Here is a 15,927-nt window from a genome sequence, read left to right on the forward strand (position 1 = left end):
CATAGAGGTTTTCAGAATGGCCAGGGATTTCTGCCAATTTTCCTGCTTCCCATATTGCCTGGAACCGGTTCAGAGGTGGCGCAGTTGTGCCACAGCAGTGCCATCCCTGGTCAGTGTGAAACTGCCTCCCCCCACTCACCCCTGGGATTGCAATGCTGATAACACAATGGCAGATTCATTACTGGATCATCTCAATTGTCCTGTTGAAGCTACCTCAGGAGAACCCAAAAGCCTCCTGTAGCAAGGAAAACAGGCTTCTAAAATGATGGAACTTTTTATGGTAAAGAATTCTCCTTCTGCACAACTAACTGCACTACAAACGCAAGGTAATCTCATGCTTTTCTCAATCCTGTTTCCCCCCCTCCTGCTTGTCACTTGCTTCCTCCTTAATTTATGTGACAAATCACCCCTTCCACGTGTCCCTAGAATGCCAGAGGCTATGGCTGGGTCTTGTCACCTTTTATAAAGCACCAGAGCAAGGCTTCAGGACTGCAGAAAACCCAGATTCCTTGCACATAGAAAGAGTGCCTGGAAGCCCTATCAGCTTTCTTCTGCAATGAAGACCTGGCTCCTACTCGATGGCACAGCTTGGCGTGTACTATCTTGGTAGCTGGAAGTAAAGTTTCTCCAGCACTTTCTTCCATCTTCTTTTATGGAGTCTCTTCTTTGGGACTAGCCCTTTCCAATGGTAATGAGACAGAGAGCTCTCAGCAAGTCTCCTCTTGGTTTTCAGTGAAGCCACAAAACCGTGTTCACGTCCTCACTGGCGTAATGCCCATTGGGCAAGGTGGGCAGCTGCCCAGGGCATCACCTTGTGGAGGCATCAAACATGCTGGAGTCTCGTTTTGGGGGGGTATTTTAGTGGTTTTCCATTTTTGGCCTGCAGGGGCGCAGTTTTTAGGCTAGTGGCACCAAAATGTCATCGTATCATCAGGAGACTGTCCTTATGCTACCCCCCAAGTTTGGTGAGGTTTGGTTCAGGGAGTTCAAAGTTATGGACTCCCAAAGGGGGGATGCCCCTATCCCCATTGTTTCTAATAGAGGAGCTAATAGGAGATGGGGGCTACAGTTTTGAGGAGTCCTTAACTTTGGGCCCCTAGACTAAACTTCCCCAAACTTTGGGGGGGGGGGGTATCATTAGGGCGGTTTCCGGATGGGACCCTGAAAGTCTTGAGACTGTGCCTTCAGAAATGTACCCCACAGCCTGCAAGCCCCCATTGACAGCAATGCAAGAAAACTCCAATGCAGAACAAAAGATTCTTGGGCAAATTTCTAGGATGTTCCCTGCAGGGGTGCATTTTTTTTGGATAATATCCGGCACCAAAATTTCAGGGGTATCATCTGGAGATGATGGCACCCCCAAAAGGTTTGGTGCGAGTTTGGTTCAGGGGGGGCCAAAGTTATGGACCTCTCAAGGCCTGTAGCCCCCCCCATCTTCCCTATTAGCTCCCATTGGAAACAATGGGGGGATGGGGCACCCCCCTTTGGGAGTCCATAACTTTGGACTCCTTGAACCAAACCTCACCAAACTTGGGAAGTAGCATAAGGACAGTCCCCTGATGATATGCTGAAATCTTGGTGCTGATATGTCTAAAAATGCACCCCCTGCAGGCACCAATGTCACAGGGTGCAAAAAAAGAAATTTGATTAGGTAGTAAGAGTGGCATGCTTCATGGGGGGGGGGGGGCATCCAACTCAGGTTTTGCCCAGGGCTACAGTTTGCCCAGGGCTGCCTCGTTATGCCCCTGCATGTCCTAACAAGCATCTTGAATAATTTATTGAATATCATGGCTCAGATCAGATGTCATGGTAAATTCTACTGGGGTTAGTATGATAGTCAAACTGGAGGCCGTTCCACTAAGCATGGTTTAAAGTTGGGGTTTAAAGTTGGGGTCTATCAAAATAGGATCTCAAACCAGGATCCGAAGTTGGTTGATTGATTACAGTTGGATTTAACTAAGGCGCTCGCGACGTTTCCGCCATACGGCGCCGCCCATCGCCGGGCAAGCATAGCCGCGCTGCCGGTAAAGAGTGGAATTAGGCGTGGAAGGTCGTTCATGGCGTCGACGCAAGCGGTAAGCGCCCTCAGGGAAAACGGCCGGCGACGAGCTCCGCAGGTAAGGCCGCCTCTGCCCCTTCACCTTTCCACTCACCTTGTCTCCGTGCGTCGGCTACTGCTGGCCTGCTGGCCTTGAAGCCCGCTTATGCTGCCCTCCCGACCTCCAGGGGTCGGAGGAGACAGTGAGGGAGGGAGCTTCGAACCAACAGGTCGGCCGATAGCGGAGACAAAGGTGAGAATGAAAAAAGAAGAAACTTTAACGTGTTCGGCCCGGTGCTGCCGTTCGCACCGTGCGCCCGGGAACATGCTGTTGAACAAAACAACGCTTTTAAAGGTTGTTGTTTTTTTTAGGGTAATTATTAGCGCGCCCTGGGGAGGAGGCAGCCAGATGCGAAGCGCTGCTGCAATGCTGGCACCCCCAAGGTGCGAATGGCTCCCTGGGAACGGCGTTTTTGCCGTCCCCAGGGAAAGCGCTGATAAAAAGGAACGTCTTGAAACGGCCTAAGCTTTTTTTTGCAAAATATGGATATGAAAATCCTAACTTCTTGTTAGTGCTGCCTTTGTAGAATCTTTCTTGAGACAAATTATGATTTGAGAGATTGCAAGCAAGCTGAACCCTTATTTACCATAGTTACACTACATCATGGTTTCGATAATGGCTCTTCATGATTTTGAATGAGGTTTTAAATGAGGCCTCTCAGTTCACGCCTTGTGCATCACTGGATGAGTTTCTGCTAAGCAACTTAAAAAAAGGAGATAAACAGAGGACTGTCCTGAAGACAGCAAGTGTCGGTATTTAATGGACCAGTAAGAGGGAATTATTACAGTAACACACAGAAAAGAACCGTTTGCATTCTTCAGTTTTTATAGTTCATTTCCTGAAGTCACTGATAAGCAATTTCAGATCCCAAGAATTGCCCACACCCTCTGGAATGAACACAGAGGACACAATTAAGCTAAAATTTATTAAACTGATCTGCAGCAAAATATTAATTTCTAAAAACTTGTACTACAACTCCTGCGGATCCTCTCCAAATGCAGTTGTGATGGGCATAAGGAGCAGGCAGAGGCAGCAAAGTGTTAATCTCTCTCACAATCTGAGTTCTAAGAGTGACAGGCTGTGAGTAGATGGAATTAAAAAGGAGTCAGTCCTTCTGACAGGATTAGAAAGAGGGAGTTCAGCTCTTAGTTTCAGAGAGAACAGACGTTTTTAGTTTCTGTGAAATACCCTGTGGTGTTGGTGGGAAGAGAGTATTGGTAGGAAAGGGACCCAACTCTAGCCAACAAGGGGAACTATCCTCTAGTGAGGGAAGAATTCCTAGCTCAGGTTCTAACAGCAGAGGTAGTTTGTCTTATTTATTTATTTATTTATTTATTTATTTATGGGACTTCTATACGCCCAATCCCCAAAAAAGAGGAGGGCTCTTTTGGGCTAGGTGTACAACATGGATTCCACATACAGTATATAAACAAAACCCCATTAAATTAAAATGTAAGTTTAAAAGTTTAAATATTTAAAACAGCGTGGGTAGAACTGTCGGAACTGACAGTGAAAGAGTTTGGGTTAGAGAGGGACCATTCCCTAATCAGAAGGGGAATTTACTCTGTGCGTGGGAGAAGAATTCCCATCCCAAGTTCTTTAGAAAGATCTCCTTCAAACTCTGTGAAGTGATCATAAAAAAGTTTTAGGAAGTTCAAAGCGGAAGCAAATTTGAGAGAATCCTTCTTTCTGGATAGTTTATAGGCAATGGAGTTAACACATGGATCGCTGAGTGCTAGCCTGTTATTCGACAGCACTAAAAACTCTGTGACCAATTGAACTGAACTATCAGCCAAACACCATCTCTGCTGAACTTTGAAAACAATTTCATATTTGTATATAAAACTGCTTCTTTCCTTATAACCCAAATTTCCCTCTATCCTATTCTACTATTTATTTGTTAATTTTTTAAAAACCTTCTTGGGTGGTTATCTAGTTAAAATAGAGAGAGAGTGTGAGAGGGGGAAATCACCAGAGTTCCTTAAGCTGGTTGAGATATACATTTCTTTTAGGCAGGAATAAGGCAGGATAACTGAAGAGAACCTCCAATAAGGAATTGGGAGTTTTATTCCTTGTGATCCTTTGCTTTCACAACAGCCTATTAAAGGCTGTTTCAGTCATGGCAACCACACTCAGTGCAGACAGTGCCCTGTTTTTCATCAACTGCACAGAGTCATGCCGACAGATGCTAAGACTCCTCTAACCTCCCCCATGATGCACAGAAGGACAGATTCAGCTGAATGCTATTTTGGCCAACTGGTAGCTCTGAGTATGACTCCTTGGTGCGTTCAGTCAGCATGCAGAGAGGAATATTGGGAGGGGGGGTGGATGTTCAGAAGGCAGGTTCAGACATTTCTTCCATGCTCAGACACGGCAGTGATGAGCCATCAATCATGTGGAGGCCGGAGGACAAGGGCAACAGTTTAGGCCATCTTTATCTCTCCATGTGTTGAGTGAGCATGAGTTTGCCTTCAGTCAGGCACTCGGGGCTTTTATACACATAGAAAAGCAAATCTGCATTAATTCACTGAAAATGACTTTTTCTCCTAGCTTCAGCCGATGGTGATGACAGTAAGGACGACAGTAAGGATGACAGTAAGGACAGCAGTAAGAACGACAGTAAGGATGACAGTAAAGACGACAGTAAGGACGACAGCAAGGGCGACGATGATGCCGATGATGCCAAGGATGACAAAAGAAACCAATATTGTGAGGATCATGGAAGTGTGTGATTGGTTGAGGATGGTGGTATAGCAGCATAAAATAATACATTCATACAAGTTATGGACCAGAGGGCAATCACATGGGGGGGGGGAATGATAGGGAGCCCACTCCCATCAATGCTCTCTAGGGCCGTTTCCGCATGAAGGCGGAGCTTCCGGTCGGCGTTCCACGGCAGCTGGACCCGGCGGCGCTTTGGAATTCGGCCCCGTCGCATGGGCGGTCACTGGAAAATTTAACCCGGGCAGCAGTACGCCATGAAGCGCTGGCCAACCCGACCCAGCATGTCCCTCGGGCCTCCGGCCCAGCGTCGCCGAGGCCTGGGGAGTTATCACCCCCTAACCTCTTGGCGCCTGCTCCAGCGGGCGCCAGGGCAGAAGTCCGTAATCCCAGACACCGGCATGAGGCCTTCAAACCAAAGCGTGTAACACGTTGGAGTGGGGGGAGGCGTCGATTAAACGCTGCCATTCGCTTCAGCAGCGGCTTCACCCCGGCATTCAGGCGGCTTCTAAAAAAGCGCTCTGCCGCCTGGGAAATGCCAACTTCCGCGGTGGTCGACTCGCGAGGCGGTACAGCTCGCGATGCAGCTTCTCGCTACAATCAGCGAATCACGCGGCCTGGAAACGGGCGTTTTATACGGATCTCCAGGCCGCCGATGGAATTACCCATGAAACGGGCTTGAGCTGCCCTGGAAACTCTGAGCTCTTTGAGGCTTGTACAGGCCCATTATCCTACCTTCCCCCCACCCCCAAAAAAAGGTTGGTTATTTTTTTCTTTTAACTCAGTGGTTCTGTAACATCTTGAATGAGGACCCACTTTTGGATTGACTGTGTTTTGGCAGACAACTAGAGGAAAACAACGCTTGACATTGCTATTTGCTCTGTGAAGTGAAAACACAAGTAACAACATCATGCTTGTGTTTCTTTTCTAACACAGTACAAATAGCAACTTCCTGTGAGAAGGATTTAAATTGAAAAATACAGTTTGAGGAAGAGTTAACAGTTTTGTTCTCCAGCACTTGGGTCACACACACCCCTCCTGCAGCAGCATTCCCTTGGGGAAACAGCCGGGCAGATTTTGATCATAGGCCTTCCACTGAACAGGAGTAGAAGAAGTGAGGGAAGCCTTCACTGACCAGTATCCTATCTGGTACAGGTCAAAGGGCAAGGTCTAAAGACGTCCTGGCCCTTTTGTTCTTAGCTAATAGCTTGAAGTTAGTGTCTCTTGAATAACCAGACAGATATGGAGACCCAGCCACCCAAGAGATATTGTTCCCTTCTTTCATGGTCTGCTTAATCATTGTTGCATTTCAGTTGTTGTTCCGGGCTCCCTTGGGACGCTTTTGGGACAAAAGTGAAATATAAAGGAACAAAACATCATCTATTAATATGCTAAGGTTCTATCTAAAATGCTTAGTTAAAAGGTAATATGGCTGTATGCGAAGGTTGAAACAAAAATAAAATTCCAGTTCCTGCAGATGCGTATATTACTGCGAGCAGTAAGATGCATAAAAGTTGTTACACAGACTCAGTTTTTTAAAATAGAATTTAATGTGGATGTGGCGTTTCCCCTAGTTGCCCCGGCCCCGCAAGTGGCTGTACCGACCCACCTTCCCTGACCTGGGGGTTGGACTCCCCAGACGATGTTATCTTAGCCTGGCCCTGAGGGCCAAGGAACAGTCTTGCCCACAGGGCTTTAGCCGTTAGGGCCGCGCCTTGTACCCTCCTCCCATTACTCCTGGCCTGGGGTCCCGGGCGCTGTTTGCCAGAGCCACCGGCTTGCTTGACCCCTCTCCCTCTCACTCTCTCTGTTGCCTCACAGAAGAGAGCCCTCTGATTGCTTCTCCCCTTCCCCGGCTTCCTTGCCCCACCCTGTTATGCTTCACAGGGGGGTGGGGTGGGAGGTGGAAGTGTGCAGCCCGGTGTGAAAGCCGGGGCTCACTCAGCCTGTTTCCCCACAAGCTGGGTAGCCACCCCTTCTAAGCTCCCTTGTCTCTTTTCTACCACTCCCTTCCCCTGCCAATGCCCTCCCTCAGTCCCCAAGCTGCAGCGGCAGCTCCAGAGGCCCAGTTCCCTTCTCCTTTTATTATTATTATTTCGAGATTTCTATATCAGCCGATCCCCGAAGAGCGTCCTACCTCCCCTCCATCCTCTTATCTACTCCTCCTCTTGGCCCAGCTGCAGCTCATCACTCTCTCTCACAGCCGGGTTCAGCTGTGAGCTGACCCCTCCTGCTGCTTACCTCACTCTGCTGGCCTTTTACTCTGTCTGCTTAAGTTATCCTGCTGTCTCTCCCTTTGCCAGCCCTTGCCTGCCTGCTCGTGGCTAGGCTGAGTCCGCATGGGGACTAGACAGGGTCAGCGCCGGACAGTGGATAGTGGTAGAAACACTTCTGATAATATAGATGTCATTGTTGAATGAAAAATCCTATTCATTACAAAGTCACCTGCCAAGTTGGTGCAGGATCCCTTGCAGAAACAATCTTTGGTTGGCCACCCCTGCACTGTTTGTTTGTTTGTTTGTTTGTGTGTGTGTGTGTTTGTTTTACTGTGTACTTATTTTCCCACGCATCACAAAAGTCCCTAGTTGGGGTGTTACCAAAGACTAGAGGAACTTTTGTTCTGAGACAAACAAGGTCCTTGTAATATATTGTTGAGTAACCTTGGCCAATCTTATTTGACTGCTCTTGTGTTAAAGATTTATATCCTTTAGTTTTTAAATAACCTACACAACTTATTTGAATAACTATTAACATAGATTTTGCTACAAAGCAGAGAATTGCATGGCACTGCTTTTTTAAAAAAAGTCTCCTTTAAAGCATGAAATTCCAGGACCAATATTATCAAAAAAAGATAAAAAAAAAAGGTGCAAGTAAAAACTCAAAAGCCAAAAAAACCCTTCTCTCTCTCTTTGTTCACATCTATTACAGTGGTTTGTAGTTGGGATTTGGGTTCCACAATCAATCCAGCACTTATTTATTTCTTTCTGATTACAGTTTTCAAGATACAAAACAAAGAAAATGTGCATCAAATTTGCAAACAAATATCTGTGTCGTCTGAGTATAATGGATCTACTCACGATAACTGGCTACATACTCTTTAAGAGGTAAAAACTCTTTTCAGTTCTATGGGATTTTTGTGGTATGGCATACTATGCTTGAGTAAATGAATAAAATGAAACTTGGGCTGATTCCCCACAGTCAAGTAATCGTGGGATAATTTACTTTCACAAAATATTAAGGATTCAGGAAGGAACTCCCCACTGCCTGATTACATGAACAAGGGCTCATCCTGGCTCTGGCTCATTCTCCCCTTATCCTGCGTGTCTTTGCCGGGAACCAGCTTTGAAAGTACTACTTTTCCAAAAAACAACGTCTTGATCCAGGCTAGTTGCGGAGGGAGGATCGGGGGGGGGGGGGTCTAATCTTGGTTCATATTTCCTGCTGTGGAGCATAGCCCTATAAGTGCCTTACAACAACCAATCATCCAGTGCATGCAGTGCTGTTCTCAGCGAGGCTGATAGCCATAACCAAATCCAGAAACTCTGGGCAGGGGAGACATGATGGCGTCATAATGCCAGCACGCTTTTTGCAGGAGTAAAAAAGGATCCTGCCCACTTTAACGTGATGGCATGATAGCCAATCAGAAGAGACCCGGTAAAGTAGATCAAGCATGGTAGTGGGGATTGTTACATTTCTTGAATCGAGATAGGCCTAGTCTTCACTGGAAACAGCTGCCAAGCATGGGGAGGTTGAAATCTCGGCTTATGAAAAGGTGCAGTTTATTTTTCAAACTAGATTGAATTTCCTGGTGGGGATTTGGCCAAATTCCTCAATGATCTGTCTCACTTTCAAGTCCCGGGCTTGGTGTGTTGTTTTCCCTGAGTCTGCAGTTCTATTTGATATGTATAGAGGTTGGAAAAGGAGGGATATTGTTCTTCCTCATTACAATTCAACTTATTTCCCTGCCAGTAAAATCTCCCTTTACAATTTAAATCTCCCTCAGAAGTCCAGGAGAGCTGTGCAGTTGTAGGAAGGTACCCGTCCTTATTGTAAAAGAAAAATCGTTGAAGGGCACTTCTTTTCCAGTGGTGAGGAGGGGAGGAATAAGAAAGAAACAATAGTTGAATTCCCTGGGCTGAATCCAGAACCTTTTTTCACACAGTCATGTCCAAATATCTTCTTATTAAAGATCCCATCCAATATCATGAGTGTTTGTCCATTGCTGGTCCACGTCGTCACCTTGCTCTAAGACATTGGTGACCACCTCATTCCTTTCTGATCAGCTGAAAACCTAGCTAGGTCCATCCCTACATGCTGTAACATAATTCTTCCTATTCATAAAAAAAAAGGGATTGTGACAGGATGTTCATTTTGAGCATCTGGAGATATTTATTTATTATTTATTATTTATTTATTTTTTCGAGTTCTAGACAGCCCCATTACATCAGGACTCTTGGAAGTGTACAATTGTACAACTATAATAACCATCGTGTATGGCTAAAAAACAACTAAAAACCTTTAAAAAGCAGCAGTAAAATAAAGAGACTAACTATAATAGTTAAATTACTTTGTAAAGATGGAAGGCGTCCGACAGTCTCATTTTCCAAACCATCTTGTAGAGAGAGGAAGGACAACAAATCCCAAGGTGACAAGGCATGAGATGTAAAAGGCCATGGGGGGGGGGGCACCATTATCAGCGGCTGGAGTACCTCCAAAGTGCCCATTTAGAACAGCTCTGTCTTTACACAGGCCCCTGGGCGCGAATTCTGTGAGGTCCCGCCAGGGTGCCCTGGACAGCTGGTGGAAGAGCTGTTCCTGCATTCAGGCTGGAGCCAGGAGCTGTGAGGCCCCAATGGCCCGCAGCGTGGAAACCAACTGGGATTATCATCCCGAGGGAGCCGAGGGACCACCAGTAGATTGGCCTTCCTGCTGAGCGAAGAGGCCGTATTGGGGCGATGTGGGGTGAGATTCACGGTCCCGAGATCACGAAGCTTCCCTTAGGTAGTGATGTTTCCCAGCCAATACAAACCATTCTTATATGCACAAGCACAGAGAGAGAAAGCCCTGGATTTTCTATTTACTATAAGAGAAGATCGAGACTCTCCTCTCGGCGTGAAGCTTGAATTTCATCCTACTCTCCCTCACTACACCTACTTTTACCGTTTAAAAATACTATGCAGAAGATCCTGATAAAATATGTTATATATTTTTTTTTTTGTCAGTACACACTCGATTGGAAGCTGTGTTTCACAATATTTCTGTGCTAATCTCTTTCTGATGCAGATCTTCACAGAAGGGAAAGAGACAGAGGAGATCATGCGATCTGAATTTGGCAAAGAAACTTACATTGGATGTACACTAACCAGCTTGTGATGGAATGAGTGAAAAGCTGCTCGCTTTCTGTGGAAGCGTTCTATGAAGGTACTATATACAAAATAAGCAAAGAAATAAGGCTGTTATTGTCAAATAAATAAATAAACAAAAAAAAAATGTCCCAAGTCCTGCTTTGTGTGCAGTTTACTTGATCCTTGGTGCTGTTGGACACTGTGTGTAAAGTGCCACCAAGTCACAGCTCAGCTTGCAGTGATTCTGTAGGGTTTCCATGAGAGAGAAGGCGATTCCAAGGATTAATTTGCCATGGCCTCCCTCTTTGTAGTGATCCTGGACTTCCTTGGAGGTCCCTCCAACTGAAGTATGAACCAGGGACATCCCCTCTTAGCTTCCTAAAGATCTGATGATGAGACTGAACTACTTCCAGGCCTATTTTACAGTTCTCTACAAGTAAAGCTTATCCCTTTAACTCTGTAGTGAACAGGGTATGGTGGAATTTCCAATGCTCTGTTTAGAAAATGAAAAAAGTGGACATCTTCCTATATGAGGGAAAAGGAGAATGCAAATATAAGAAGTTGTACTCCACATGTTATAATGTTTCCTATTTTCAAAAATAAAAGTTGTTATTAAACAGGATTTCTCTGTATGGTTGATCACAAGAGTTCTCAAGGATTTTTCAGACTTAAAATCACTGGGCAACCTCCTCGCCAGCAGCAGTGGTGTAGGAGGTTAAGAGCCCTGGAGGAACTGGGTTTGATTCTCCCGGCTCTGCCGCCTGAGCTGTGAAGGCTTATCTGGGGAATTCAGATTAGCCTGTACACTCCCACACAGCCAGCTGGGTGACCCATGGGCTAGTCACAGCTTCGGAGCTCTCTCAGCCCCACCTACCTCACAGGGTGTTTGTTGTGAGGGAAGGAGCAAGGAGATTTGTAAGCCCCTTTAGTCTCCTACAGGAGAGAAAGGGGGATATAAATCCAAACTCCTCCTCCTCCTCCTCCTCCTCTTCTTCTTCTTCTTCTTCTTCTTCTTCTTCTTCTTCTTCTTCTTCTTCTTCTTCTTCTTCTTCTTCTTCTTCTTCTTCTTCTTCTTCTTCTTCTTCTTCTTCTTCTTCTTCTTCTTCTTCTTCTTCTTCTCCTTCCCCAACCCTCACCCCCACACACTGCACAGAATGCCCCTTTAATCTGTGGTGTTTAAGAAAAAACCTAAACCAAGTAATTGTGTTATGCCTGTATTATTTTTTTCCCCTACAAGACAAATAATTATTAATATTCAGACTTAAAAATGTGCTGCACTCCCTCCCCAAAAGGGACTCCTGGGTTTTGATCTGGTACTTCCCCTTTCCCACCGCAGCTGAGCTTCGAACTTAATCAGACAAAGCTGAAAACAAAACAAGAGATCCTGATTCAGGTCTTCTGCATCTTAACTAGTAACACCCCAACACAAATCTGCAACATACACCAGGGATCAATAAAACCCAGCTCTCAACCATATAGACTTCAAGTGTAGAGAGCTCGCCAAGGAATGTATTGTCAGAAGGCTTTCAATGGTCGGAATCACTCTTGGGTGCTGTGTGGCTTTCCGGCTGTATGGCCGTTGTTCTAGCTTAGCATTCCTCTCCCTGACGCTTTCACTGCCTGCATCTGTGGCTGGCAATTCTTCAGGAGGGATCTCAAGGAATATTTTTTGTGTGGGTGTGCTGTCAACATATTGGAATCTAGTGTGTGGATGTCATAACTGTATGCTTGTACGTTATTAAAATCTTCCCACTCCACCTTTCGCCCTGCCACCACCAACCCGGATAGTCATATATGTAAAATTCTACCAAGTAGCTGAAACACTGCTGAAATGTGCCTGAAGACTTATACTAATCGGTAGCCATTTCCTACTGAATCGGGGTGTTAATTCTGGAAACTCCTTGTAGAAGTATCCTACGAACTATTAGTTTGGCTTATGCTGAGAGAGTTTAGTGCTTGTTAGGAGTTTAAAATTAATAAGCCAAAGTCAAGGGTTATAACTAAAATGATGACTCTGTGAGACCAAATAGAATTAATGACTTAAACAGGATTTAAAATTGAGAAAAGATAAAATACTTTAGTATGGGGTTATCAAATAAGAAATGTATGTTGTATTGTCGAAGGCTTTCACGGCCGGAGTCAACTGGTTATGGTGGGTTTTCCGGGCTGTGTGGCCATGGTATGGTGGATTTTGTTCCTAACGTTTCGCCTGCATCTGTGGCTGGCATCTTCAGAGGTGTATCACAGAGAAAAGTCTGTTTCACACTGTGTCTAAGTGAGAAGGGAAAGTTTAGTGTGGTATATTGTCCATGGGATATTGGTTGTTGTGGGTTTTCTGGGCTGCGTGGCCGTGGTCTGGTAGGTCTTGTTCCTAATGTTTCACCTGCATCTGTGGCTGGTATCTTCAGAGGTGTATCACAGAGAGAAGTCTGTTATACACTGTGTCCAGACTTCGCTTATAACAGACTTCTCTCTGTGATACACCTCTCGAAGAGGTGGCCAACAAATCCTGCTCAGCCAAATGAACGCGGCAATTCCATTTGTGCAGGGAAACCCAGCCTATACTATATCGCATGAGCACTCTACCAACCCTATATGTATATAGGAGAGAGCCTTAAGCATGCTTTGGCTAGGTTTAACATTAAGTGCCATCCTCGCTCCATAGGGGAAGACTCAAGGCGGTCTACTAAGCGATAAGAGGCTTTGCCCCTTGCAGCCCAGGGCAGTTGGATTCCAATGGCGCTGTTCTCCTCCACTGCCCACTTTTACTCAGAAACCAAGATCCAGCTTATTAGTACAAAACTCATTGACTCTATGAAAACCCTGGACAGAGCTTCTTGATAAAGTCAATATGCTCTTTTTTAAACTGCAATGACCTCGACTGTTGTCTGCGCAGTGGCAAAATTTCTGGCTGAGGTTTGTGGCAGGCTGAACTTATGATCCAGTGTGAAGTTTTATCCCTAGCTAATTTTAACTGTATTTATATTGTATGCTCTGTATGCCAATAAAGGAAGGCTTCTATTGAAAAAATTGAGAAAAAAAGACTTCTCTCATGATACACCCTCTGAAGATGCCAGCCACAGATGCAGGTGAAACAAGTTAGGGAACAAGATCCACCAGACCACGGCCACACAGCCCGGAGAAACCTATCAGAAACCAAATGTATGTTGTTTTCTCTCATGACAGGTTAACATGTACACTACTATTCCTTCCAGTTGTATATTGGGAACAATACCTGGAAATTTGGGGCTGCAAGAGCCTGGAGAGGAGCAAGGGTGAGGGGAGGAGAGGAGGGAGGGACTTCAGATCGATACAGATGCAGATAAGCTTTAATGGAATAGTACAAAGATTTAAAATAAAATATTAAAATAAAATAAAATATAATAAATGGTCATCAACAAACCATCTTTAAACAAAACTGTCTTCTGCTGAATTGTGTCCCAACGCTTCTAAGCTTCCTATCAATAAGGTTGAGTGGAACTTTGTTCTGGCCTGTTATTGTGAAGAGCTGCACTTAATACAGAACATGGTGGACAGTTTCTGCAGTTTTCAGCTGCAAAAGCGGCTAAGCTATGTGGTGTTTTGGAGCCTCTTCCATCCCTCAAAGCAGAAGGGAAAGGCCACACTGCATTTGGTGAAGTGGATGTGCACGGTCAGTGCTCCTTGGATCAGGAAAGAGTTGAACAGGATATCTGGCCATGGCTGTATGGGATACCAAGGGAGAGGGAGAGTAGAACCTTTTTTTGCATGAGCCTTTAATTCCCTGGATTTCTCAAATTCAAAAGTCAGAGGTGTTCCTCCTCCATTGGGGCAAAGTGGGCAGCTGCTCCAGGGCACCACCTGCTGTGGTGGGGTGACAAAATTGCAGGCTCTGGATTTGTGGGGGATTTTGGTATTTTTCAGTAGTTTTTTTTTTCCATTTTTTGGTTCCTGCAGGGGGACGGGTATAAAAGTTTTTTAGGCTAGCAGCAGCACAAATTCAGGAGTTTTTTGGGAGACTCTCCTGATAATATCATTTCCCAGGTTTGGTGAGGTTTTGGTTTAGGAGTCCAAATTTATGGACTCCTAAAGGGAGTGCTCCCCATCTCCCATTGTTTCCAGTAGGGCTAATAGGAGATGGGGGTTACAATTCCCTTTGAGGGTCCATAACTCTCCCCCCCCAAAACCAAACTTCACTTCACTCAAACTGGGTGGCATAATTATCAGTAGGGTCTCATGAAGATAGTCTCTGAGGGATACTTTTGGTGCTGCTATATTAATAATTGCACCCCTGACAACAGGAATTACCCCCCTAAATTTCCCAGTTCTCTTTTTTAAATCCACTCCCTGCCAATGCTTGTTTTCTTTCTTTTCTTCTCTTTCTTTCTTTCTTTCTTTCTTTCTTTCTTTCTTTCTTTCTTTCTTTCTTTCTTTCTTTCTTTCTTTCTTTCTTTCTTTCTTTCTTTCTCTCAATGCCTAATAAATGTTGCTGTTGCTGTTGCTGTTGCTGTTGCTGTTGCTGTTGTTGTTGTTATTGTTATTGTTAAATCCACCCCCTTCACCATGGATTTAAAGGGAGAATCTGAGGCCCCCAGTTTTAACATTGAAAGGGATGCTGTTTCAGGGTGGGGGATAATCCATCCCAAAATAGCATCACTTTCAATGTTGTTTAAATCTAGAACCTCAGATTCTCCCTTTATAAGGTGGATTTAAAAAAGGATTAATCTGGGCTCCCTAGTTTTAAACTTTACCATTGAAAAAATGATGCTGTTTGAGAATTGGATTCCAGCATCACTTGTTTTAAACTAGGGAGCCCAGATAACTCCTTTTAAAGTCCACCTTTAAAAGAGAATCTGGGCTTTAAATAACATTGAAAGTGATGCATGTTTCCCACAATTGAGGGGAGACTGGGATACAACACCATAAAATGTTTTCATAGCAGTAATAAAACATTTTGAAAGCATTTTTTAGAAATTATTTATGCTGAGTGGCATGGCCCATTTCTGTGTTCAGATTTGTGAGTTGGGGCATGTTCTATAATGTGACGGTGACTTTGAAAAGACCTGGTGGAAAAAATCATTGTTTGGTCACGGTGGGGGAGGGGGCCGCCCATGGGGGGCATCAAACTCAGGTTTTGCCCAGGGCTCCAGTTAAGCCTAGGTATGCCTCTGGTTTACCGTTATCCCTGGGAAGTTAAAGTCACGGAGCACCCTTCAGTGGCCTCTGTGTGCACATAGCGGCAGCTTTGTGGGGTGGGAGGGCCTCACCATTGCCATCTCCTTTTCACCCTAGTAGCTATTCTTCCTCCTAGGGGCTCAGGGCAGTCCTCCTCCGGATGGTTCCTTCCATTTAATCCCAACCATCACCCAAAGACTGAAGTCATCCAGTGGCTTCCAGGGCACCAGGGGACAGGGACTCTGGTCTCGCCAGTCTGGCATTAATCATTACAGCACATTTCCGCTCTGCGCTGGGCCAAAATTTTCATCCATTGATAAAGAAATCAACTGAAACCAGCATTGTACCCCAGACTGTTCAATAACAAGACTCTTTGGGTTTCAGTTGATTTCTATATTATCGAAAACAGCATCAGGAAAAGAAGCATTTGGACATCTGTTGCCAGAACTAAGGATAGCCAATATTGCAAGTGCCAACCCCATGCCCAGAATGGGTTGAACCAGTAAGGGGTGGAGACTCAGAGCAGCAGAAAGGCTGCAGAGCTCTTCGGAGAAGACAAGGCTACCAGACTTCGGTTATGGTTGTATAAGCCCTTGACACCTTGTTAG

The 15,927-nt window shown here is 45.2% G+C and overlaps 1 long non-coding RNA gene across 1 annotated transcript; it reads left to right on the forward strand.

Annotated features, from left to right (window-relative positions):
* Positions 1–445: 445 nt before the first annotated feature.
* On the forward strand, positions 446–7,859 carry LOC125428353. The gene is made up of 3 exons (XR_007243809.1): positions 446–616; positions 4,650–4,808; positions 7,815–7,859. It is a non-coding gene; the product is annotated as an uncharacterized LOC125428353 (long non-coding RNA).
* The last annotated feature ends 8,068 nt before the right edge of the window (positions 7,860–15,927 follow it).

Source organism: Sphaerodactylus townsendi, linkage group LG03 (assembly GCF_021028975.2).
Source record: "Sphaerodactylus townsendi isolate TG3544 linkage group LG03, MPM_Stown_v2.3, whole genome shotgun sequence".
NCBI classification, from domain to species: domain Eukaryota; kingdom Metazoa; phylum Chordata; class Lepidosauria; order Squamata; family Sphaerodactylidae; genus Sphaerodactylus; species Sphaerodactylus townsendi.